At 44.7% G+C, this 23,628-nt stretch overlaps 2 non-coding genes across 2 annotated transcripts; both read left to right on the forward strand.

Annotated features, from left to right (window-relative positions):
* Positions 1-18,858: 18,858 nt before the first annotated feature.
* On the forward strand, positions 18,859-18,945 carry TRNASTOP-UCA. Its single transcript has one exon. It is a non-coding gene; the product is annotated as a tRNA-Sec (tRNA).
* Positions 18,946-23,282: 4,337 nt separating this feature from the next.
* On the forward strand, positions 23,283-23,369 carry TRNASTOP-UCA. The gene has a single exon. It is a non-coding gene; the product is annotated as a tRNA-Sec (tRNA).
* The last annotated feature ends 259 nt before the right edge of the window (positions 23,370-23,628 follow it).

Consider the following 23,628-nt stretch of genomic DNA (forward strand, 5'->3'; position numbering starts at 1 on the left):
GGCTAAGAGTTTGAAAAATAAATGCCTTATTAGGCTCCTAAATCCTTAAGGCACCAAAATAAGTAACCCGGGCCCATATCCTCAAATATATTTAGGTTCCTAACCTCCATTACATAAATGGTGCTTTTAGGAACTTAGAGTGTTGTCAATGAAGATGCATAGGTACCTAATGCTCAGTTTTAGGCACTTAAGTTCCAATTTTGGCTCCACTGCTATGCACAAAACTCACTCAACCCTGTAGGTTCCTAAACTCACTCAGTGCCAAAACTTTCCTAAGTAAAAGTCCCTCAGCACATAGGTTTTTGTCTCCGGGCACATGCACTGATGCCTCACTGGGGGCATCTGGATACCTATCTCCTGCCTAAACCCCAGAGCAACTCATGAACCAGGACAAGACAGGAATTTGGCCCCCAAGTCGTGTGTGGGGCCCAGTCCACTAGGAACCCTCCCAGTACACCTACCAGATCAGGTCCCATTCAAAATCTCTTTGGAGGAAGAGAAGGTGCCCATCTTATAACTTTTAGCCCAGAGGTGTTCTAACCTGGGATGTGAGAAATGCAGATTCAAAGCTCCCTACTCTCTCTCAGAGGACGAGACAAGAGGGGTATCCTGTTCAAATATTCTCAGGAAAGTGTTCTAACCATCAGCTATGGGATTTCCTGTGGAAGCTGTTGAACTGCAGACAAATAAAGAAAGAGTGATTGGACCCAGGGTTTCCTACCTCTAAAATGTGTTCAAAAGACCAAATAACCACACTTAGCCAAAGTTTGTCTAAGAAAGTAGTAGAATACAAAGTGGGAGACATACCACCCCTCCTTTTGGGAAGCAATTATTATCTCACACCATGTTCACCTTAAACAGGAGGTTGGCTTTGAAATATGCCCCCAAACCACTTATATTTTTAGCCTGGTTGCTTACAAGTTAGGAAGGACTTTGTGTCAATTAAGATCCAACCCACCAGTTTATGCCAGTTCCTTAACTTGTTGTTCTGGACCTTTCCTTATCTCTGTTTTGGCTACTACATTTTAAACCATTTGCCTGTGAAGATACCTCTACTAGAATGTAGGACGAATGTCTCTTGCCTTTGACCGGCTTTATATATTCGCTAATGCCAAAAGCTACTTTTAGCTTTGCAGTGTAGAAGTGACAGAAGTGGGTAGAACTGTGAGAAAGATATAACTTGATTAACATAACTGCCCACGTTTAGTATAATACAATATTAATATCGTATGCCCTTAGCCAATACATATCTGTATTGGCTAACACCATTATGTGTATTGCTAACACTATTAAGCATGTGCTTAAATGCCTTCTGAATAGTGATGCTTTACTGAATCTGTTCCTCTGTAAATAAGAAGTATTCAGGTATCTTAAGGATAATCTTTGTATTTGTTTATCCCAGTTTCTCAGTAGTGCTAGTGCATAGTCAACTTTACCTCAGCAGATGAGAGGAGAAATGAAAAGAAAACTAGTACACTAGCATTGAGCTTTGCAATCTGGAGGTTGTGTAACTCTGCACGGCAAACAGTGAAATTAGCTGTGCCTCACGATCATGTTAAACACAGCATTTTATGAAAACAGAGCATTTTATAATTCACATGCAACATTAACAGCTATGAACCAGGATATGATTTCATACTAAATTAAATGTTAAAGCAGTAAGATTAATTTACATGTGAGCTGGTGACAAAGTGAAAAGAAAAAGCCCAGTAATTCATGGTTAAATCAATATTCCTTCCTTCTCTGACCTTCATGCCTGCTTTGTATTTAGCTGCTTTGGTTTAAAACCAGAAGCAATATGTGAAGAAAAATTGGCTCGTCCACTTTGTGATCAGCCTCTCCCTTTGCAGGTCTGACTGACCCAAAGAAATAACCATGTTTTCTTCAGGTATTTAGCGTGGTGCTATAGGCTGGTTACACTGTTCGTATCTCATAGGTTCAATTCTATCATTATAAGGAGGGGAGGGCTCAGGGAATTGCTAATGGATGAAGGACACTTTAGGCTACAGTGTTCCATGTGCCCAAATACCACAGAAATTTTGTAACTTGAGCACTTAAATCCCTTGGTCCTCCCCTTGAAAATAGTAGTCTTGATCTCCAAGTCACTGATCCAAGACAGGCTCAGATAAGTCAAATCAGCATTATAGCATTATAAAGCAAAACAAGGAAACCTAACAGATTCATCCTTAAGAACTCACAATGTCACGTTTAGCTCAGTCCTTTCTGACGCTGCCTTTGAAATCAAATATATTACATTTATTTTATACCCAGCCAGAATGAATTAAATACATGCCAAAACATGGACAATTGCCCACCACTTCCAAAGAAACTGCAGCTGTTATTCGGGAACTAGGACATAGGTCTACATTGTACCTCCTGGGTCATTAAGTCCAGTCCCCTGAGCCGCAGGTCAACCCCACCATATAATCCTCTTCGTTAATTTATCAAGCTCCATCTTAAAACTAGTTGGGTTGTTCATCCCCACTGCATCTATGGGAAGGTTGTTCAGGACTTCCCTCCTCTTACAGATAGAAACCTCCGTCCCATTTCCATTCAGAGTTTAGGTATAGCCAGTCAATACCCATTTGTACTTATGCCAATATTATCCTTTTAGCTTCACTAGCTCCTCCCCTTCCTTGGCGCTCCCCCCCCCAGTGTATTTATCTAGAACAGTCATATTTAGAGTCACATGTAAGCAGATACATGCTTCTTAGAATCATAGAATATCAGGATTGGAAGGGACCTCAGGAGGTCATCTAGTCCAACCCCCTGCTCAAAGCAGGACCAATCCCCAACTAAATCATCCCAGACAGGGCTTTGTCAAGCCTAACCTTAAAATCCTCTAAGGAAGGAGATTCCACCACCTCCCTAGGTAACCCATTCCAGTGCTTCATCACCCTCCTAGTGAAAAAGTTTTTCCTAATATCCAACCTAAACCTCTCCCACTGCAACTTGAGACCATTACTCCTTGTTCTGTCATCTGCCACCACTGAGAACAGTCTAGATCCATTCTCTTTGGAACCCCCTTTCAGGTAGTTGAAAGCAGCTATCAATCCCCCCTCATTCTTCTCTTCTGCAGACTAAACAATCCCAGTTCCCTCAGCCTCTCCTCGTAAGTCATGTGCTCCAGCCCCCTAATCATTTTTGTTGCCCTCCACTGGACTCTTTCCAATTTTTCAACATCGTTCTTGTAGTGTGGGGCCCAAAACTGGACACAGTACTCCAAATGAGGCCTCACCAATGTTGAATAGAGGGGAATGATCATGTCCCTCGATCTGCTGGCAATGCTCCAACTTATACAGTCCAAAATGCCGTTAGCATTCTTGGCAACAAGGGCACACTGTTGACTCATATCCAGCTTCTCATCCACTGTAACCCCTAGGTCCTTTTCTGCAGAACTGCTGCCTAGTCATTCAGTCCCTAGTCTGTAGCAGTGCATGAGATTGTTCTGTCCTAAGTGCAGGACTCTGCACTTGTCCTTGTTGAACCTCATTAGATTTCTTTTGGCCCAATCCTCTAACTATTCTAGGTGCCTCTGTATCCTAGCCCTACCCTCCAGTGTATCTACCACTCCTCCCATTTTAGTGTCATTTGCAAACTTGCTGAGGGTGCAATTCACGCAATCCTCCAGATCATTAATGAAGATATTGAACAAAACTGGCCCCAGGACTGACCCTTGGGGCACTCTGCTTGATACTGACTGCCAACTAGACATGATCACTACCCGTTGACCCCGATGATCTATCCACCTTATAATCCATTCATCCAGCCCATACTTCTTTAACTCACTGGCAAGAATACTGTGGGAGACCATCTCAAAAGCGTTGCTAAAGTCAAGGAATAACATGTCCACTTCTTTTCCCTCATCCACAGAGCCAGTTATTTCATCATAGAAGACATTTAGGTTAGTAAGGCATGACTTGCCCTTGGTGAATCCATGCTGACTGTTCCTGATCACTTTCCTCTCCTCTCAGTGCTTCAGAATTGACTCCTTGAGGACCTACTCCATGATTTTTCCAGGGACTGAGGTGAGGCTGACTGGCCTGTAGTTCCCCGGATCATCCTTCTTCCCTTTTTAAAAGATGGGCACTACATTTGCCTTTTTCCAGTCATCTGGGACCTCCCCCGATCGCCATGAGTTTTCAAAGATAATGGCCAATGGCTCTGCAATGACATCCGCCAACTCCTTTAGCACCCTCGGATGCAGCGCATCCAGCCCCATGGACTTGTGCTCCTCCAGCTTTTTTAAATAGTCCTGAACCACTTCTTTCTCCACAGAGGGCTGGTCACCTCCTCTCCATTCTGTGCTACCCAGGGCAGTAGTCTGGGAGCTGACCTTATTCATGAAGACAGAGGCAAAAAAAAGCATTGAGTACCTTAGCTTTTTTCCACATCCTCTGTCACTACGTTGCCTCCCTCATTCAGTAAGGGGCCCACACTTTCCTTGACTTTCTTCTTTTTGCTAACATACCTGAAGAAATCCTTCTTGTTACTCTTAACATGTCTTGCTAGCTGCAACTCCAAGTGTGATTTGGCCTTCCTGATTTCACTCTTGCATGGCTGAGCAATATTTTTATTCTCCTCCCTGGTCGTTTGTCCAATCTTCCACTTCTTGTAAGCTTCTTTTTTGTCTTTAAGATCAGCAGGGATTTCACTGTTAAACCGAGCTGGTCGCCTGCGATATTTACTATTCTTTCTACACATTGGGATGGTTTGTTCCTGCAACCTCAATAAGGTTTCTTTGAAATACAGCCAGCTCTCCTGGACTCCTTTCCCCCTCATGTTATTCTCCCAGGCAGGGCCGGCTCCAGACCCCAGAGCGCCAAGCGCGCGCTTGGGGCGGCATTTTGCCGGCAGGGTGGCAGGCGGCTCCGGCGGACCTCCCACAGGCATGACTGCGGAGGGTCCGCTGGTCCCGCAGCCCCAATGGACCTCCCGCAGAAATGCCTGCGGAGGGTCCACTGGTCCCGCGGCTCTGGTGGACCATCCACAGGCATGCCTGCGGGAGGTCCACCAGAGCCGCGGGACCAGCGGACCCTCCGCAGGCACGTCTGCAAGTGGTCCCCCGGAGCCGCGGGACCGGCGACCGCCAGAGCACGCCCCGCGGCATGCCGCTCTGCTAGGGGCGGCGGAATTCCTAGAGCTGCCCCTGCTCCCAGGGGATCCTGCCCATCAGTTCCCAGAGGGAGTCAAAATCTGCTTTTCTGAAGTCCAGGGTCAGTCTGCTTTTCTGAAATCCAGGGTTCTTGCAATTGTTGCTACAGTGTTTTAGAGGGCCGGGTGTCTGTAGAAGAGCATACCTGCCACAAGCACTCTCCCTCATGGCTGGGCATGATGCAGCATCTCATTTGTCACCTCGAGCTCCCTGATGACCACTGCTCTGGCCCTGTAGTGGTCTCTCTTCTCATCATTCAGCCCTGAGGCCAGGTCACTTAAAAGTCTCCCTATTCCTGGGGTCTCAGCACCCCACATGGACAGCCTCCCATGCAACACTAGGCATCAGTCTGACACCTTCCATCCTTCCAGAGCTCCATTTCCATTCCACTCTTCCATCTGAGCAGGGGGCCCAGAGCTTCTCTCTGGAGTCTTACCACCAAACTCAAAGCCCAAACACAACGAAAGCAACTTCTGCCCTTTTCTCAGGCTCAAATTTTTAATCCCTCCTGGATCCTCCCCACCGCTCCATTCTTCTGCACAGCACTGACTCACAAACGTGAGCTCGCTGGCGTCTGGGCCCTACTCTGCATTGTCAACTCCCTTTGACCCCCAAGTCTGTCTGCCTGTGGGTTGGCCTTCTCTCAGGCCCACTTCAGGGGTCACTTTCACCCCTACTCTCCTTTCCCATCAGGCTCAGGTATACACATCCTCCTGAAACAGCTTCACTGTCCAGAAAAGGACTATAGAATTCTTCCCCTCTCCCTGCTGCCACCTTCCACACCTTCCACACCTTCTTTCTTCCTAGAAACCACCCAATTCTTCCCCCAGGTGGGGCTCAGCTTTCATTGGGTCTGGCTCACCCTTCAGGTGCAAGGAGATGAGATAATTGGCCTCTCAGGCCCACATTAACCCTTTCTCCACCTGTGTGCGGGGACACCCTAACACAGTGGTATGTTCTGTTTTGCCATGGAGTGGAACTCAGCAAGAGTACAGTTGTCTAACCAAACTGATCAACAAGCACTTGCAGTTAGCAGAACCCCAAGATGCTAGTAGGCAGATCTGATAACAACTATGTCTATGTTTGAACCATTTATCATTCATTCCTATTGGATGATCCCATGTCTCTTCGCTCCTCCCAACCCCCCACCCAACACCTTCCCCCACCGCCAGGAATTGTATTAAGCTTTTGACACTGCTTTTATAATTGGTAGGTGCAAGACAACATCTTTTCTGTTGTTTTCTTTCTTTCTGACTGTAATCAGAGAAATCACTTGCTCTCTGTCATTTCTATTTTCTCTCTTTCTTCCTTTGTGCCTTTGCTTTCTCATACTCTCACATCTCTCTTTTCCTTCCTCCCATTTTCCCTCATCTTCCCCCCCTACATCCCTGCTGCCCCAATCTCCTTCCCTCCATCCCTCCCCATCTTTTTCTCCCTCGCTCCTACTTTTCTTCTCCATGCTTCTCATTTCTTGCTCCTTTTATCTCTTCCCCAAGACCCCTTTCTTATTCTATGCTTCCCTCCACTTCTATTTTCTTGCTTTAAATCCCCTGCTCTCTACCTATAATGGCCCCATTAAAACACTGCAGCAGTCAGGCCGGCACATTTGAGACCCAATTGTTCACCCTTACTCACACTGAGGAAAGATCACCATCATCACGCTCAGCAGAGACTCACTTGATGCCAGTCACAAGTGTCTATATTCCAATTAAAGCAACGCAGTGACTTTTTCTTAGTATGTCATGACTTTTGCAGGCCTAACAAGTGTGGAGAATTGGGTGGCATTAGGAGTGATTGTCTATAACTGAAAATAATAGAGCTGAACTCAGAGCAGTCCTACATCGCCCCAATGCCATTTCGCACGCAGATATTGGATTCTCAGTACAATGAACCTGATAATGCTAATGGGTGCCCACATTCAGCAGACACAAAGAAAATGAGCCCACTCTCCATTACTATTTGAATTTACTATTATTTTGGACCATTGGGTATGAATCACATTCAAGCCAAATTCAGCACAAATCACCTAGAACTGCACACAGCCGCTCTCCGATAAAATTAGCAATAAGGCCACTTGCCATGTGCGGCTTAGCTGAGTCATCACACATCTGCCCTGAAATGTCAATATTACTTCAGGCGATGCTGAGCTGCTTTACAATGGTGTTACTGTCACTGCATGCTCAAGCGTGTGGTAAATAGATTGCCTTCCTTTGCGGCATGGTGTGAACATTCTCAGTGACTACTGAGGAGTAACAGGACTGGTGATTGTGAGAGCTGATGTCTGATTTGTCTCTAGGAGTCATTAAATTGCGGAAGGGTAAGTTCTTCTATGATGTCCTTCTGGCGAGCTCTGCCTTTACCTTGAAAGACCAGCCACCTATCTCCCAGGAGAACATCTCACTACACCTGCCTCTTAATGCCAAATTATATGCCAGCCACCAGGTTTTGAGATGAGAACATCAAACTCTAGGATCTCAAACGAGCTTGAACCCTGGCCTAACAGGAGGAAGGGGGAAGAAGTTTTATCCTCTCTGCTGATGGAAATGGCTATGTTGAGCATCACCATTCTCCAGTAGCTAGAGCACTAGACTGGGACTCAAAAGATGTGGGTTCTATTAATGGCTCTGCCACTGCTTTGCTGTGTGACCTTGGGAAACTCATTTTAACTCTCTGTGCCTCTGTTTCCACTCCCACACTTTCTGTGTCTTGTCTACTTAGAATGTAAATTCTGCGGCAGTAGGGACTATCTTTCAGCATATATATGTAAGAGCACTTTGAAACATGGGATTTCCAATCTCAGCTGGGATCTCCGGGTAGCACTATACTACAAATCCAGAAGCAGAAAACTTGCTTCAATATTAGTTAAGGTTGCTCTCATCAATAAACTAAATCACAATATTAGGAAATGCAAAGTTAAGGATTTAAAAGGGTCAATGTCAAGCACTGTCAAATTAGGAAACACGAGAATGAACATTGTCACTGCAACCTTAATTAGTCCTCCTTGTATGTATAATACATGCATTATAATACACACACGCAAGGAGGACAAATTAAGTACATGCAGTAGTAACCACCTGTGAAAAGTTGGGTGTAAGTGACTTGCACAGCATTACATGGGAATTCAGTGTCAGAGGAAGACTCCAGAGGCGAAATTCATGCTGAAGCATCACCTTGCCTAACTTCTAGGTGTCTGGAAAAATCACAGGGATTCACAATGCCTGAGTTTGGCACCTTGGCTCCATGTACACTGAATGAGGAGAGATGGGTGACTCAGAATGGGATTCACAAAAGCCAGTATGATAGGCTGCGCCTCACCTAAAATAGCCAATTGGAGATGCCAAGCTGAGGCGTTCATGTTGAGCCCTGCCCCTCTCAAAGATCAGCACCTGAATCGAGGCTGCAGGGTGGCACTCACGTCTACTAGAGCTCCTCAGCTGCAAATCCTCTCTTGGCATTAGGTGCCTATACATTTAATACAAACCTGGGGAGGGGGAAGGAGAGAGAGGAGGATGACAACAGCCTCCCTCAAAGCTTTTAGCCTAGAGGGGAGGGTACTCAGCTGGGAGACCCTCAGTTCAAGTCCCTTCTCTAGGTAGAAGGGATTTGAACAGGTATTTCCTACCTCTCAGGTGCTGCTCTAATCACTGGGCTATGGGATATTCTGATGTGGGGCTCCCTCAGTCCCTGCTGTTAAAGCTATTCCATGGTGGCTAAATAAATAATTAAAAAGTTCTTTGGAGCAAGGGGACTTAGTCCTGTCTCTCCCACCTCCCCAGTGAGTGCTGTGAGAACAGCCTTAACTAACATTAAATGAAGTTACTTAGGTGTGAATTTCCTTAGGTTTTTTAATAGACGAAGTGGGTATTCACCCACGAAAGCTCATGCTCCAATACGTCTGTTAGTCTATAAGGTGCCACAGGACTCTTTGCTGCTTTAATAGAAAGAAAATCTTCTATATATGCCATATTTAAATAATAAAGCACTTACACATGTATTGTCTATGGGGTATATTTTGTTGCCATTGTTACTTTTGTGATGTTCCATATTTCACCAGTCAGTGCCAAGTTCACGAATATGTTGAAAGTAATTAAACTGATAGGTATCCAGATAAAACTTTTTTTTAATGCAGCTTCTAAATGACATTTTTTTAATTGTGTAACAGTAACCTGAGATGGGTCTCAGATCTAGAATTTCCCACTCATTTTAAAAATAAGTAAATATTCAGAAAGCCATAGCCTGTAATTTGTAAGCAGCATCTAAATGCCTGAGTGATGAAAGAGTAAGAAGCACTGAGTAGTCCCTATGACAGCAGTTACATACTCCTCACCTGTGAGCTGATATGAGTGAAGAGCATAAATTGCACATCCACTCTGGAGCCATCCAAATGTTAAGTGTCCAGAGCTCTGGAACAAAGTGTGATCCATTTACAAAGCAGCATGCAAGGAATCCCATGGCCGATACCTTTTATGTATTAAATCACATGGCACTGCACCATCTTTCCCATTGGCTGTGCTGGAAATGTGCTCTCCCTTGACGTGAACGAGCAAGTATGTAATTTGTAGTGTAATTAAACAGAGCCTTAAATCATCCCAGATTCCATTGTGTTGGGGTGGGGGGTTGTTCATCATGTTGCACAATCTCTTTTAGGAATGCAACAGTGAGAGTGAGCAAACTATACCGCACTACAGCATCTCCCCAGATTGTGTCGATGATTTGTGCTGCCCCTACTCTATTATGCAATTCAGTAGATGCAAGATATGTAGCAAAAAGCTCCCCCCAGGGCCTCTTTCAGGTAATGTCGCAGATTGCGCAGATCTGCTGCAAACTACTCTAGTCAGGTCTCTAGCCTTTACTGTAGAGTGCCAAAGACTGGTATCAACACTAATTGCATAAAGGCAGGCTTCATTTCTGCCATGACTCACACACTGTGCTGACAGATTCCATTTCGACTAGCCCCTAGGAAAAGCAAATCAAAATGTTCGTCTAGAAGTACGCTTAATAGGATAGGCCATTTCCACTTCAGGCTGTAGCTGTGTCTAGTTGCACATCTCCATTTGCCAACAGTTGGGAGGGACAAATCGGACACTTGTCTAATTGTCTCCTGTAGACTCTTGAGGAAATAACACTTCGTGTGTTATAGTTTCTTTCCTTTAAATCAATAGGACAGGTTACCGTAACTGAATTCTGCCTCTGGCACCTTTTATTATTGTCAATGAGGGGCTGGGGAAAGACGCCTCCAGGTGAATCACATTGATATTTTATTATATATTTATTTTGCCTCCTTGGAAGATTATGAGAAAGCTTAACTGGCACACAGAACATAAATACATTCAGATGCACATTCTAGGAGAGGGGAAAAGCGTCAAGGATTCTAGCTCATGTTATATAATCTGATCCTTCCAGGTGGAAAATTGTAATCGGCAACAAATGTCAATGTAGAGAGAAGGGAGAAGTGTGTTGTTTTTTTTAAATGTCAGTTTCGTGTTTTTACTTAAGTGTCTTGAACAAGTGCATTCAGTGCATCTGCTGTACAGATCTTTATTGTTTCTTCTGACTTTGGAAAGAAAAATCTATCAGTCTATTTTAAATGGAGAGGGGTAAATAGTAAGGTGGCAAAGTTTGCAGATGAAACGAAATTACTCATGATAGTTAAGTCCAAAGCAGACCGAGAAGTGTTACAAAGGGATCTTGCAAAACTGGGTGATTATGCAACAAAATAGTAGATGAAATTATATGTTGATACATGCAAAATAACTCTCAGTGGAGAACGTACTCCTAACTGTACACACAAAGTGGTGGGGTCTAAATTAGCTGTCACTACTCAAGAAAGAGATCTGGGAGTCATTCTGGCTAGTTCTTTGAAAACATCCGCTCAGTGGGCCTTGACAGTCAAAGAAGCTAACAAAATGTTAGGAACCATTAGGAATGGGATAGATAATAAGACAGTAAATATCATAATGCCACTATGTGAATCCACCCCTTCAAAACGGCATGCAGTTCTGGCCGCCCCATCTCAAAATAACAGATGTCAGAATTAGAAAAGGTATAGAGATGGGCAACAAAAATCATTAAGGGTATGGAACAGCTTCCATATGAGGAGAGATTAAAAGATGGTTCAGCTTGGAAAGGAAAAAAAAATTAGGCTGTACCCCTAATTATTTTCATATCCTTTCTTTCCCTTCTGCTTCTAATATACACCTTTGAAATGGGGTCACCATAACTAAACACACAAATCTAAACAGAGCTGAATGATGGCAATCTAGTCTGACCCTGACACCATGGAATCTCACTACCTTGGGGGTGGGAGCTGATTTCAGAATTTAAATGAATGGGGCAGTTCATGGAACTCTGGGCTCCAGACTCAGGCAGGCATCACTTCTCATTTTCAAGCTTCCTTTTGCATCCATGAGGGCTAGAAACAGATTTTTTAAAATGAAAGCTGAGAGTCTGATGTCATCATGCAACTTCATGAACCTAGGAACGGGCCTATAGTACCTAGATTAAAGTGCGGGTAAGAATGTACCAGACATGCCTGTAATGGCATTATAACATATTCAGTATTCTCTGTCCCTTTCTTGATATAGGCCAGTGTGTTTGCTTTTATGATTTCCACTGCACAGTAAGCAGATGTTGTCATCAAGCGGCCCATATGGTCCTGCCTTCATCTTTGTCTTGAGTGGTCACAGTTAATTTGAAACCCATCAATGTGTCTGAGCTGCAGGGTGCATTACATTGTATTTTTGTCTACACTGAATTTCATCTGCCCTCATGTTGTCCACTCACTGAGTTTTGTTAGGTCCTTCCTCACAATCCCATCTAGTCTAAATGAGTGTGATTAAGGGCATCTGAATCTTGCCCTAAATCAGGAGAAGCATAGGAAGAACATCACATTTGCTGCCACAGATGTCTTTAAGTGCATTTATTTGTTTATTGACTTTACTTTTTCTTTCATTCCTCATGAAGCCCCAGCACTCCTGTCAAATACAATCATTAAGGCCAGGTATAGATGACACATTTACTTCGGTATATCTGTGTCACACAGGGGTGTGTAGAAACCTTAACTGCTCATATAGACAGCGCTATGTTAGCGGGAGAGATTCTCCTGCCGACGCAGCTACCGCCTCTCATGGAGGTGGAGTTATTAAGCCAACAGGTGAGCTCTCTCCCATCATCTTAGAGCATCTTCATCAGAAGCATTACAGCTCTGCCGATGCAAGGTTGGAGTGTAGACCTGCCTTGAGAAGGATATGAAAGCTGGGACAGTCACAGTGGGTATGTCTACACTACAATGAAACACTCGTGGCTACTCTGTGTCAGCTGACTTGGAGTCACGGGACTGACCCTGCCACCTCGCATTGTACCAGAGCTTAGACTCCAGCAAAGTAAGCTGCCATGTGCCAGCTGTGGGTGTTTACTTGCTATGTAGACATAATCAGTATTGCCAACCCCAACTATTCCAAAATCAGAAGTCAGGACCCAAAAGTTCATGAAAAAAAAAATAAAAGAAATAGTACATTTGGCCCTTTCTCTTTGCCGCCTAGTTTGTGAACCTATAAGGGGCACATATCTAAGCTTTTCTCCATGACCATGTGCTAGAAACTTACTCTGAAAAAACAACTTAAGCTGAGATTCTCACATATTCAATTGGCTCTTGGATCTGGGGGATAAGAAAAATGCCAGATATCATGATAATACTGTGAGAACTGAAACACAAAGGCAGTGGTTATTTGAATGTGCTTCAGAGCAATACTGAGGAATGAAAGAGAGCCTGAAGGACGCCATGCATTGATACAGCAATGTACTTCTAAGGCTATGTCTACACTACAGAGCTTAAAGCGACAAATCTGTATCAATGCAGCTACTCAAAGCAGAACCCAACCCCAACTAAATCATCCCAGCCAGGGCTTTGTCAAGCCTGACCTTAAAAACCTCTAAGGAAGGAGATTCCATCACCTCCCTAGGTAACCCATTCCAGTGCTTTACCACCCTTCTAGTGAAAAAGTTTTTCCTAATATCCAACCTAAACCTCCCCCACTGCAACTTGAGACCATTACTCCTTGTTCTGTCATCTGCTCCCACGGAGAACAGTCTAGATCCAGCTTCTTTGGAACCCCCTTTCAGGTAGTTGAAGGCTGCTATCAAATCCCCCCTTATTCTTCTCTTCTGCAGACTAAACAATCCCAGTTCCCTCTTCTTCTCCTCATAAGTCGTGTGCCCCAGCCTCCTAATTGTTGGTGTCACTAGGCATAAATCTAGGTAACTCGGGAGAATGGCTTTGGGCCTATCTGACCCAAAGTACCTTTATGTAAAGTGCTTTTGTTAGCCTTACTAAACTTTTGTAACCTTTTGTGTTATGTGCTAATTACTGGCAGTGGCAAGGCTGCTTAATACTAGATGTAGCCAATACTAAATAAGATAGGCGGAAAGCAGGTGCTGTAATTAAAGTTATATGCATGAGAACATAGCCCCCACGGTGGGAAAGTACAGATAACTGATCACAGAAGAGTTGCTAACGAGCTAAAGTGGTTTTTGCCAAGTATGACTTAATTGCTTAAGGTAATTGCTATTGCAAAGTGTATTTGCTGCATGGGAATGAAAGGTGGGGGGAGAGGAGGAGTGTGGGGGTGATGGAAATGCTTAGCTGAAGTTATGTATAAAAAGAGGAAAACCGCTTGTATGGGTGTGCAGGATTTGAGATTGCTAGTTCTCCCTTGCACCTGATTTGGGCTCAAATAAACCTTGGTTTTGCTTCTCCACCTTGGTGTGTTTATTGAAAGCGAAGCACACCGGGCAACGAACCACTGTTGCTGTCGCCTCGGGCCTCTGTGCCGGCAACATAATCATTTTCATTGCCCTCTGCTGGACCCTCTCCAATTTGTCCACATCCTTTCTGTAGTGGGGGGCCCAAAACTAGTGCCGAATAGATGTGGCCTCAACAATGCCGAATAAAGGGGAATACTCACTTCCATCGATCTGCTGGCAATGCCCCTACTAATGCAGCCTCATTTTCCCCTTCTGTAAAATGGAGTAACTGTGCTGACCACCTTTATAAAATGCTATGAGATCTACTGACAAAAAGTTCTATTTAAGAGTTAGGTAGTATGAATATCTTTGAGCAACTCAGAAGCTGTCTGGGCCCATATCAGTAACTTGACCAGTAAACAGAACACAAGAGCCTTACAGAAATGCTCATAATGTCTCTTGTTTGCTTCTTGCAAAAGGGAGAATAGGAAAGCCATTTTGTCTCGTTTCTCTTTAGTGTGGGTATAGTACTATGGTGTTCTGTCTGGAGAATCAAGAAAATGTCGGGGAGAGATCGGGGGGGAGGCTTCCTCCTAAAACAAGCTGACAGTTCCTGGATTTTTTTGAACCAGGACCCCATTCTGAAAATCTGCACTAATTTCTGTCTCATACCATTGTAGCAAACAGTTTTATACTGGATGAGGAGAGAATATGGCAGTACCCCAGGAACCTTTGCAAGCAGGCTGGCTGCAAATTGGAATCCACTTTTTCCTCCTTCTGCCAGCCCTTCCATTTATTCCTCATGTGAGAAAGGAAACCTGTGTTAGAAACATGATTCGAACTGGCAATAACTCCTAGCACTGGGCAGGATGGTACCTTTCTAGCAGTACTGTCACTGGAAATAGGTGTGTTTTGTCATTCTTTGTATAGTTTGGTGTGGAGTAGCTTTTTCTGCTCCGGTGGTCTGAGGTGAAGGCTTCAAACCTTTGGCTTGGTGACAAAAGAGTGGTTCAATTCCACCTTCTGGGTGAAGTTGTGGTACCAAGGGCTCATGCTGCATGACTGAGAATTCTGTCCTCCCTTTTGAAAATCTCTCTAGGAAGAGGAGCTTTGCAAGATGACCTTCACCCCCCTGGGTAAAGGAATATGCATGGGAAGGACACCATAGCCTTAACTGGTGAGTTAAATAGAACACATGCTTTAAGCAATACTCACAATGGTCCTTTAGTTGTTGCTGTTGCTGGGAGAAGAGTGAAGAAGCCATTTTATCTCCATTCTAATTAGTTTAGTATCACTGTTCTTCTCTGGCCAAACAGTTCCTGGTTCAAGGAAATTTTTAGTGCCGGTCCAAACAGCAACTACCAACTTTTGGGAGTACAAAACTGCACTGATTTCTGACTCCAGCTCTATATAAGGCAGCTAGAGATTTGATAAAGATAATATATGGCTCTTGTTCAATATTCTGGGATTCCTTGTCTCCTTCTTAATAAAAATTAGAGCAAAATGTTTCCTCAGTCAGTCAGTTTTTTGTTTTTTTGGCTGTTTATTTCCCCCCCTGGCCAATATGGGAAATGCTGTGTGTGGGAATTAGATGCCAAAACTTGCTGGCAGCACCTGGGCTTTTCAGATCTGCAATACTACACTCTGATAATCAGCTGTCATCTCTGATTTTAGCTACTGTATGCATCACCCTAACAGTGGATAAGGAGAGAGAATGGCAGCTGTTCAATATCCCAGAGTGTTCTGTCACCATGCTGGAGGCAAATTAGAGCCTACTCTTTCAGCCAGCCATTCCTCTTACTCCTCACAGGGGGAAGGAACTGGTATTCAAGGGATCATACCAAATGGAAACTACGCACTCAACACAGAAGCAAGACAGTTCCTTATATATGGGTTACATAGTGATAAGAGACAAGATCTGGTCTCTGTTGGGTCTTATAATGTGTGCTGAGTGATGCATTTTGCTGCCTAAATGAGGTTCAGATCTATGTGGTGCCTGTTTCGGCAAAGGTGGGGGATTCACAAGTGGATTTAGGTGCCATTCACAAAACAGCAGCAGGAGCTGGAGAAGATGTGTGGGGGGGAAGGGGGGTGGACTTTAGTTCCAAAACATGCTGGTAGCTCCTGGCTCTCATAAATCTACAACATCCCACTCTGAAAAGCCGCATAGCCATTTGACTCCTGCCACTCTGTATCACACAGTTTAAAGCCGATAAGGAGAGAGCATGACAGGTGTTCAGTATCCCAGGAGCCTTTGCCACCATGACTAATGCAAATTAGAGCCTAATCTTTCCTGAATCAGCCAGCCCTACCTTTTACTTCTTTTGTTCTCCCATTACACTCCTGCTTTGGAATGAAAATACCAACTAGCAATTACACACACAGCAAAGGGACTGAACAATTCCTTCTACCTGAACTGTGCTGCTTCCAGTTAAAACAGTTTGTCTGTATTGTATATCACTTGGCGGGCATTGAACTTTTTTGTTTCTGTGATGCTCAGTGGTCTGGTTTAGGTTTCAAACCAATAACTGTCTAGCCACAGAGTGGCTTAATTCCACCTCCTGGGTGGTCCTGTGGGGATGACAGATTGTTCTTAGATTGCTCTTTATACATTAGTAGGATTTTTTTTTTACTAATAAAGCAGAACTCCCAAATCATGTGCTCCCCAGTGGGAAGGGAATCTCAATGTTTCCTCAATCTATGGAACAAAGCAGATTCTTGGGCCATGAACACACCACAGCTGTTTGTGGAGTAGTCAGCAAATGACAGCATAGTATAGTGTATCTCACTCAGAAAGTGTGTAAAAATTCTTCCGAATGAACACATAGACAGAGAATGTCCCATCCTGCCTGCCATTGGCCCATGATCTTTTATTTCAAGGCTGAGGAAACCATCTCTCAGATTGAGCCTGGAATTGGGTTTGTTACAGGAAATCCTTATAGCAGATACAGAGGAAATCCTGAGTGGAAATTGGGAACTTTTCTAACCCACTGCTCAGCATGTCTGTGTCCCAGCTGGGGCCAGTCCACAGAGGAGGAGACTTTTTGAGGAAAGTGTTGAGGAGTTTGGAAAGTTAGCTCGTGCTATAGTTGCCTGACTTCCTGGTTGAAGAGGACATAAATTTGGTAGCAGATGTTTGGTATGGAGTATTAAATTACATGGAATAAAAGGCCTGAAAAGTTAACACAACCATCAACAAAGTTGAGAGTTTTTTATACAGAGACCTCAGCCTGCTTAGTACCATGGCAAACATGCCATTAAAAATCACGTTTTTAGAAGGAATGACCTCTCCCCAACCCCCACATTTCTTACAGTGTTATAGCTGTTCTTTTTTTGGGGGGGGAGGAAAAAATGTTAGAGGAGACGGGCTGAAGCGGTTGTTGTTATTAAGGTCTGGTCCCTTTTCCAAAAACACAAAACAAGACCCACACAAGAGAGAAAAAACAAAGAACAGCAAAGATAGAAACTGAGGTTCTGCCTCTGGGGTTGACTTTCACTTGCAACCTGATTGCTGGAGAAACACAGGTCTGACTCATTGTCTCGTTAAGCCACTTTGAGACCTGACAAGCTCGTATTGAGGGCTGTGTGTGTGTGCAGTGATGTCATCTCCCTCCCTCTCTCTGGCCCAGTCTGGTCAGGACATTTCTCAGGATTAGCACAAGGAAAGGACAATGGTGTCACGCTGGATCCCAGGTAACAGCAAGGGTGGCAGCCATGATTGTAAAGCTTCCTGCAGTGGTGGTTGACAGACAGCTTCTTCCTTCATCCATCCATATCCCCTCCCACCACCAAGTCTTTCTTTCTTTCTTTCTTTCTTTAAGAAGCCCTCAAAGGGGTGATGGGTGGAATAGCCCATCCCCTCATTATTTTGTTCATTGGTTCAGCCTAATTTCTGCACATTTTTGGTCCATTTTTTTAGTTCCACACTTTTCTTGTTTCCCAGCCATGATCTTAACACAGTCCTTAAGTTATATCAGGAGGCCTTTTTGTCTGGACTCATTCAGGCTGTCTGTCTCCCCTTTTCACCTTTTCCCTTCAACATTTATTATTAAAGGTTATTGTGACACTGTCTAAACTTTCAATTGCTTTCTACAGTTGAGCTGACAATTTGGGTAACTTGTAGGTCCAGTTATCTCAGTAAGTGTGATGGCAGCCATTAAGAAGATATTTTTCTAGCAAAGCTTTCAGCCGAGGGAAGAACTGGTGCTTTTCCCAAGGTAGTGGAATGGGATCTCTTTGCTTGACATCTGTCAGCGGAACAAGTTGCGTCTGTAATCAATGCAAGTTTTTAATCGGTCGGAATCTGTATCCCTTCTCTCTAAAAGGGATATTCTAATATTTTCCCACTACAGATGGATCATATGATGATAAATTCTGTAATCATTGTAAAGAAGTCACATGCTACAATGAAGGGCACCTATTTGTATTTCAATAAACAATTCAACACAAGGCCTTTAATAAGGGCTCACGAAACATTTTTTTTCCTGCTAATTGCAGGGTAATGAATGAAGAAGCCATTTTATCCCATTCATCACTGGTTTAATATCAGGCTTTTCTGACCAATTTGAACAGTGCTGTGCATGAGAATTAGCTCCCGGACAGTATTAAACTGTAATGTTGCCACATTGTAAAATCTGCACTCATCTCTGACTCTAGCCAGCATGTGTATCACACAGTTTAATATAGGAATAGGGGAGAGCATGGACGTTGTGCAGTATGCCCAGATCCTTTGTCACTTGGCTTTAGAGAAACAAGTGCCTACTCGTTCCACAGTTAGACAACCCTTCTACTTTTTCCTCATAGGAGAAAGGAAACCTGTTTTCAAGGGGTGAGTCCAACTGTGAGATATTCAATCAGCGCAGGTGCAGGATAGTTTCTTTCCACAAGCCTTGCACGACCCTCCCTGTAGATAGCGATGGTTATCAGTGCTTTTTATAGGTCAGGGTGGGCTGTGCTTCCTTGTCTTGGGGACCCTGAGTGGTCCGGGGTGCAGGCTTCACACCTGTAGCTGTCTAGCAACAGAGTGGTTCAATTCCCCCCCCTGGGTGTATGTGAGGGTCCACTTGTACTGCCTGCAGTTCCTTTGTTCTGTTCTAAACTCTTTCTCTAGGACAGAGGTGGCCAACCTGTGGCTCCGGAGCCACATGCAGCTCTTCAGAAGTTAATATGCAGCTCCTTGCATAGGTACTGACTCCAGGGCTGGAGCTACAGGTGCCAACTTTCCACTGCTCAATCCCAGGCCCTGCCCCCACTCCTCCCCTTACCCCAAGGTCCCCTCCCCTGAGCCTGCTGCACCCTTTCTCCTCCCCTCTCCACCCCAGAGCCTCCTGTATACTGTGAAACAGCTGATCATGGCAGACAGGAGGCACGGGGAGGGAGTGGGAGGTGCTGATCGGCAGGGCTGCTGGCAGGCAGGAGCTGCTACAGACTAAGGACCGAGGGGCTAGGCAGCAGTTCTGCAGAAAAGAACCTAGAGTTTACAGTGGATGAGAAGCTGGATATGAGTCAACAGTGTGCCCTTGTTGCCAAGAAGGCTAATAGCATTTGGGGCTGTATAAGTAGGGGCATTGCCAGCAGATCGAGGGATGTGGTCATTCCCCTCTACTCAGCACTGGTGAGGCCTCATCTGGAGTACTGTGTCCAGTTTTGGGCCCCACACTACACGAAGGATGTAGAAAAATTGGAAAGAGTCCAGCGGAAGGCAACAAAAATGATTAGGGGGCTGGAGCACATGACTTATGAGGAGAGGCGGAGGGAACTGGGATTGTTTAGTCTGCAGAAGAGAAGAATGAGGGGGGATTTGACAGCTGCTTCCAATTACCTGTAAGGGGGTTCAAAAGAGGATGGATCTAGATTGTTCTCAGTGGTGGCAGATGACAGAACAAGAGGTAATGGTCTCAAGTTGCAGTGTGGGAGGTGTAGGTTGGATATTAGGAAAAAACTTTTTCACTCGGAGGATAGTGAAACACTGGAATGGGTTACCTAGGGAGGTGGTGGAATCTCCTTCCTTAGAGGTTTTTAAGGTCAGGCTTGACAAAGCCCTGTCTGGGATGATTTAGTTGGGAATTGGTCCTGCTTTGAGCAGTTAGTTGGACTAGATGACCTCCTGAGGTCCCTTCCAACCCTGATTTTCTATGAGTCTATGAGGTTCTTGGGGCGGTTGGGAGGCTGCTGGGGGGGCTGCTGCCGTATTACTGTGGCTCTTTGGCAATGTACATTGGTAAATTCTGGCTCCTTCTCAGGCTCAGGTTGGCCACCCCTGCTGTAGTAAGTGTAACATTCCACAATCAACTGCCCCCTATTGGGATGGGAAATGAAACAATCCTGTGTGTGAGCGTGTATATAAAGATGATTATTGTGCATCCAAAGAGAAAATTTGTAGAGCAGGCAGTAAAGCACAGTGTCGAATTTCATGCATCTTTGAGGGTTATTAAACAACACATTCAATGCCCCGGCAGACTGAAGGTGAGTTGTCGTATCTGCCATTGGTCCAGATTATTTGACTCTGAGGTGGAGGGATCCTTCTCTTGGCTTGACACTGGCACACAAGAAATCTTTTCAGGAGTAACCTTAGGAAACCCTTACCAGAAACTCAAGTATCAGAGGGGTAGCCGTGTTAGTCTGGTTCTGTAGAAGCAGCAAAGAATCCTGTGGCACCTTATAGACTAACAGACGTTTTGCAGCATGAGCTTTCGTGGGTGAATATCCACTTCTTCGGATGCATCCGAAGAAGTGGGTATTCACCCACGAAAGCTCATGGTGCCACAGGATTATATATATAAGGTGCCACAGGATTCTTTGCTGCTTACCAGAAATTGTATGGGTTTTCTTCCTAGATGACTGTTAGCATGGGAAATCAACCTTGTGGCTTCAGGAGTAGAGCAGGACTCGAGTAGAGTTAGGCAGGTAATTGGGATTTTTTTGGTTCCCTGGCAGTTCTGAAGAACAGTTTGTCTTGGGTCTGGTGGTGGTGCTGCCTATCTTTAAGCATTAGTCCGAGGTTGGGGCACTCAGCTGGAAGTTGGGAAGGCCCAGGTTGAATGGACCCTTCTACCTGCTGGGAGGAAACCATTCAACTTGGGTCTTTTCTATGTTGCAGCTGCAGGAGAGTGGCCTAATTACTGAACTATGTGACAGCATGCTTTGCATATTGCGGGATGGAACATCAGTTTTCAGACCAGATCAACTCACAAAGCACATTTTCTGCTAGAGAATGGAGAATCCATTTTACACTATTCTAATTAGTTTAGGGTTTTTTTGTTTGTTTGTTTTTGTTTTCATTTCTGGCCAGCTGGGGAATTGTTCTCTGAGAAACAGCTATCAGTTCTTGGCCCTATTAAATCTGCAGTGTACCACTCTTTTGAAAATGCAAAACTGCCCTGATCTCTGACTGAAGCTACTGAGCCAGACAGTTTGGTGTTTGATAAGGAGGAAGTATGGCAGAGTTTTCAATATCTCCATTATCATCACGCATGGTGCAAATGATACTCTACCCTTTCCTCAATCAGCTGACCCTTCCACTCTCCTCTTTTGTTCTCCCATAGAAACTTGCTTTGGAGAGATGATACCAACTGGCAATTATACACACAGCAAAGAGGCAGAGCACTCCCTTCTTACCTGGGTCACATAGCCCTCAGTGCAGAGTGTGTCTCTGCTGTCCTTTAGATAGTTTTGTGCAGGGTCTAGTTTGTTACCTATGTGTTCCTAAGTGGTTTGGGGTATAGGCTTTAAACCTCTAGCTGTCTAATACCAGAGTGGCTCAATTCCACCTCTTGGAGGCAGTTGTGGTGATGGCCAGTCTTTCTTTGAGCTTGTCCTCCCCACCCATTAGGAAGCATTTTCATTTTTAAGGGGAGAACTCTAAAATCTCCTGTAACTCAGTGGGAAGGGAGTCCTGTTGGGTCCTTCATTGATGGGAAGAAACTGATGCTTGGAGCATTGAACAGGACACAGCAGCCTGTAGATTAGGCAACAAACAGTGTAGCATTTTGAATCACACTGAGAGATAGGGAAAACATTATTCTTTGTGAACTGAGAGCATAGACAGAGCATGTCCTGTCCTGTCGGCCATTGTCTTCTAGTTCAAGGCAGAGGAAATCTCGTCCCAGCATGACTTTGGTTTGCCACAGGATCATCCTTTTGAGGGATCCAAGTGGAAATCCCAGACTAGAAGTGTGAGCTGCTTAGCGTGCGTGAGGTGTTCCCTTCCGTGCCCAATCCACAAGGCTCTGAGTTTGTTCCACATCATCTTTGCAAGTCAGGGCTGGTGGCCCCTTCATTTTGCTCTGCCTCCTTGGAACTTGGGAGATTTTTTGTGAGGGAAACCAGTGCTGTTCCCAGGATACAAAAGCTTTGATTAGACAATCTCAATGGTCCCATTGGGCCTTCAAAATCTATGAATCTAGGAACTCTTCTGCCAGAAAGATAGACAGTGACAACAGCAGCAGGGTTAAAGCCCCTGTTTTTTGCTGTCAAGTGTGGTCACTCTGACTCAAGCAGTAGTCCTCAGTAGACTATATGTATTTGATGTCTGTCTCTGCAAAACCTCCCTCTTGAGTTCAAGCTGTCACAGTTTTTAAGCTCAGCTCTGACTAGCAGGGGTTCAGTGCTTAGATGACAATTGTCATGCTCTTTCCTTATAAAGCTTCCAGCCAAGAGGAAGGCTGTTGTCTGTGCTAAAGCAATGGAATAGGACATCTTAGTGTGACACCTGCTCTTGGCACAGGTTTCTTCTGTAACCTAGATAAGGCATTTCATCTCTTCCTGGGCATTTCTGAGGAGCCAACTGTCACGCTTTGTGGCTGTTAATTCTTTCCTCCTTGTTGAGATGCTTTCTCTGTGAAAAGGAACATACAAAGTCACCTGCACCCCAGCCTGAAGGGAAACATAGGATAGAACAGAACACGGAGCCTTTAAGAAGTGGTCACAGTGGCCCCCTCTGGCTTGTTGCAGAGGGCTGGAGAAGCCATTAATCAAGAAAGGGTTCTCTGTGTGGAAATGTGATCTCAAAACATTTTGGCAATGCCTGGCCCCTTTAAATCTGTAACATCCCATTTTGAGAAACTGCACTGATGTCTTCCCAAAGGTACTATATCAAGCCCTGTAATTCTGGATAAGGATATAGTGTGGCAGCTGATCAGTCTCCCAGGATCCTTTGTATCTGCGCTGGATGCAAATGGGAGCTTATGTTTTCCTTATTCAGCCAGCCAGTCTGCTAAGTCCTCATAGGAGAAAATAAACCTCTTTTAGAAAGATGAAACCAACTGGCCACATTACACTCAGAAACAGAGGCAGTTCCCCCCACCCCCAATGTGTTACATAACCCTCACTGTGAAGAATTCATCTATGAGGTGCTTTATATATTTAGGTGTTACCTTTTTTCTTTGCCCAGGTGATCCTCAGTGGTCTGGGGTGCAGGCTTCAAACCTGTAGCTGTCTAGCAACAGAGTGGTTCAATTCCACCTCTTGGGCGGCTGTGTTTGAGGGGTGTATAGTAGGTTATTATGCTGTTATCTGATTGGGAAATTTATTGAGACTTCCTGAAAGGGGGGGAACACACCAGCAAAGCAGGAAAACTCCAATTTGCCTCTGAGTAGTCTATGCTGCAATCAGATAGCCCCAAGTGGCTCTGGGGCTGTTGAATTGCAGGTTAGATATTCAGGCTACTGCCTGAGCTTTGGACCCTCCGAGTCCTACAGTCCAGACTATGCAGCAGTTAAACAGCTCCTTAT

This window comes from Mauremys mutica, chromosome 5 (genome assembly GCF_020497125.1).
Source record: "Mauremys mutica isolate MM-2020 ecotype Southern chromosome 5, ASM2049712v1, whole genome shotgun sequence".
NCBI lineage: Eukaryota > Metazoa > Chordata > Testudines > Geoemydidae > Mauremys > Mauremys mutica.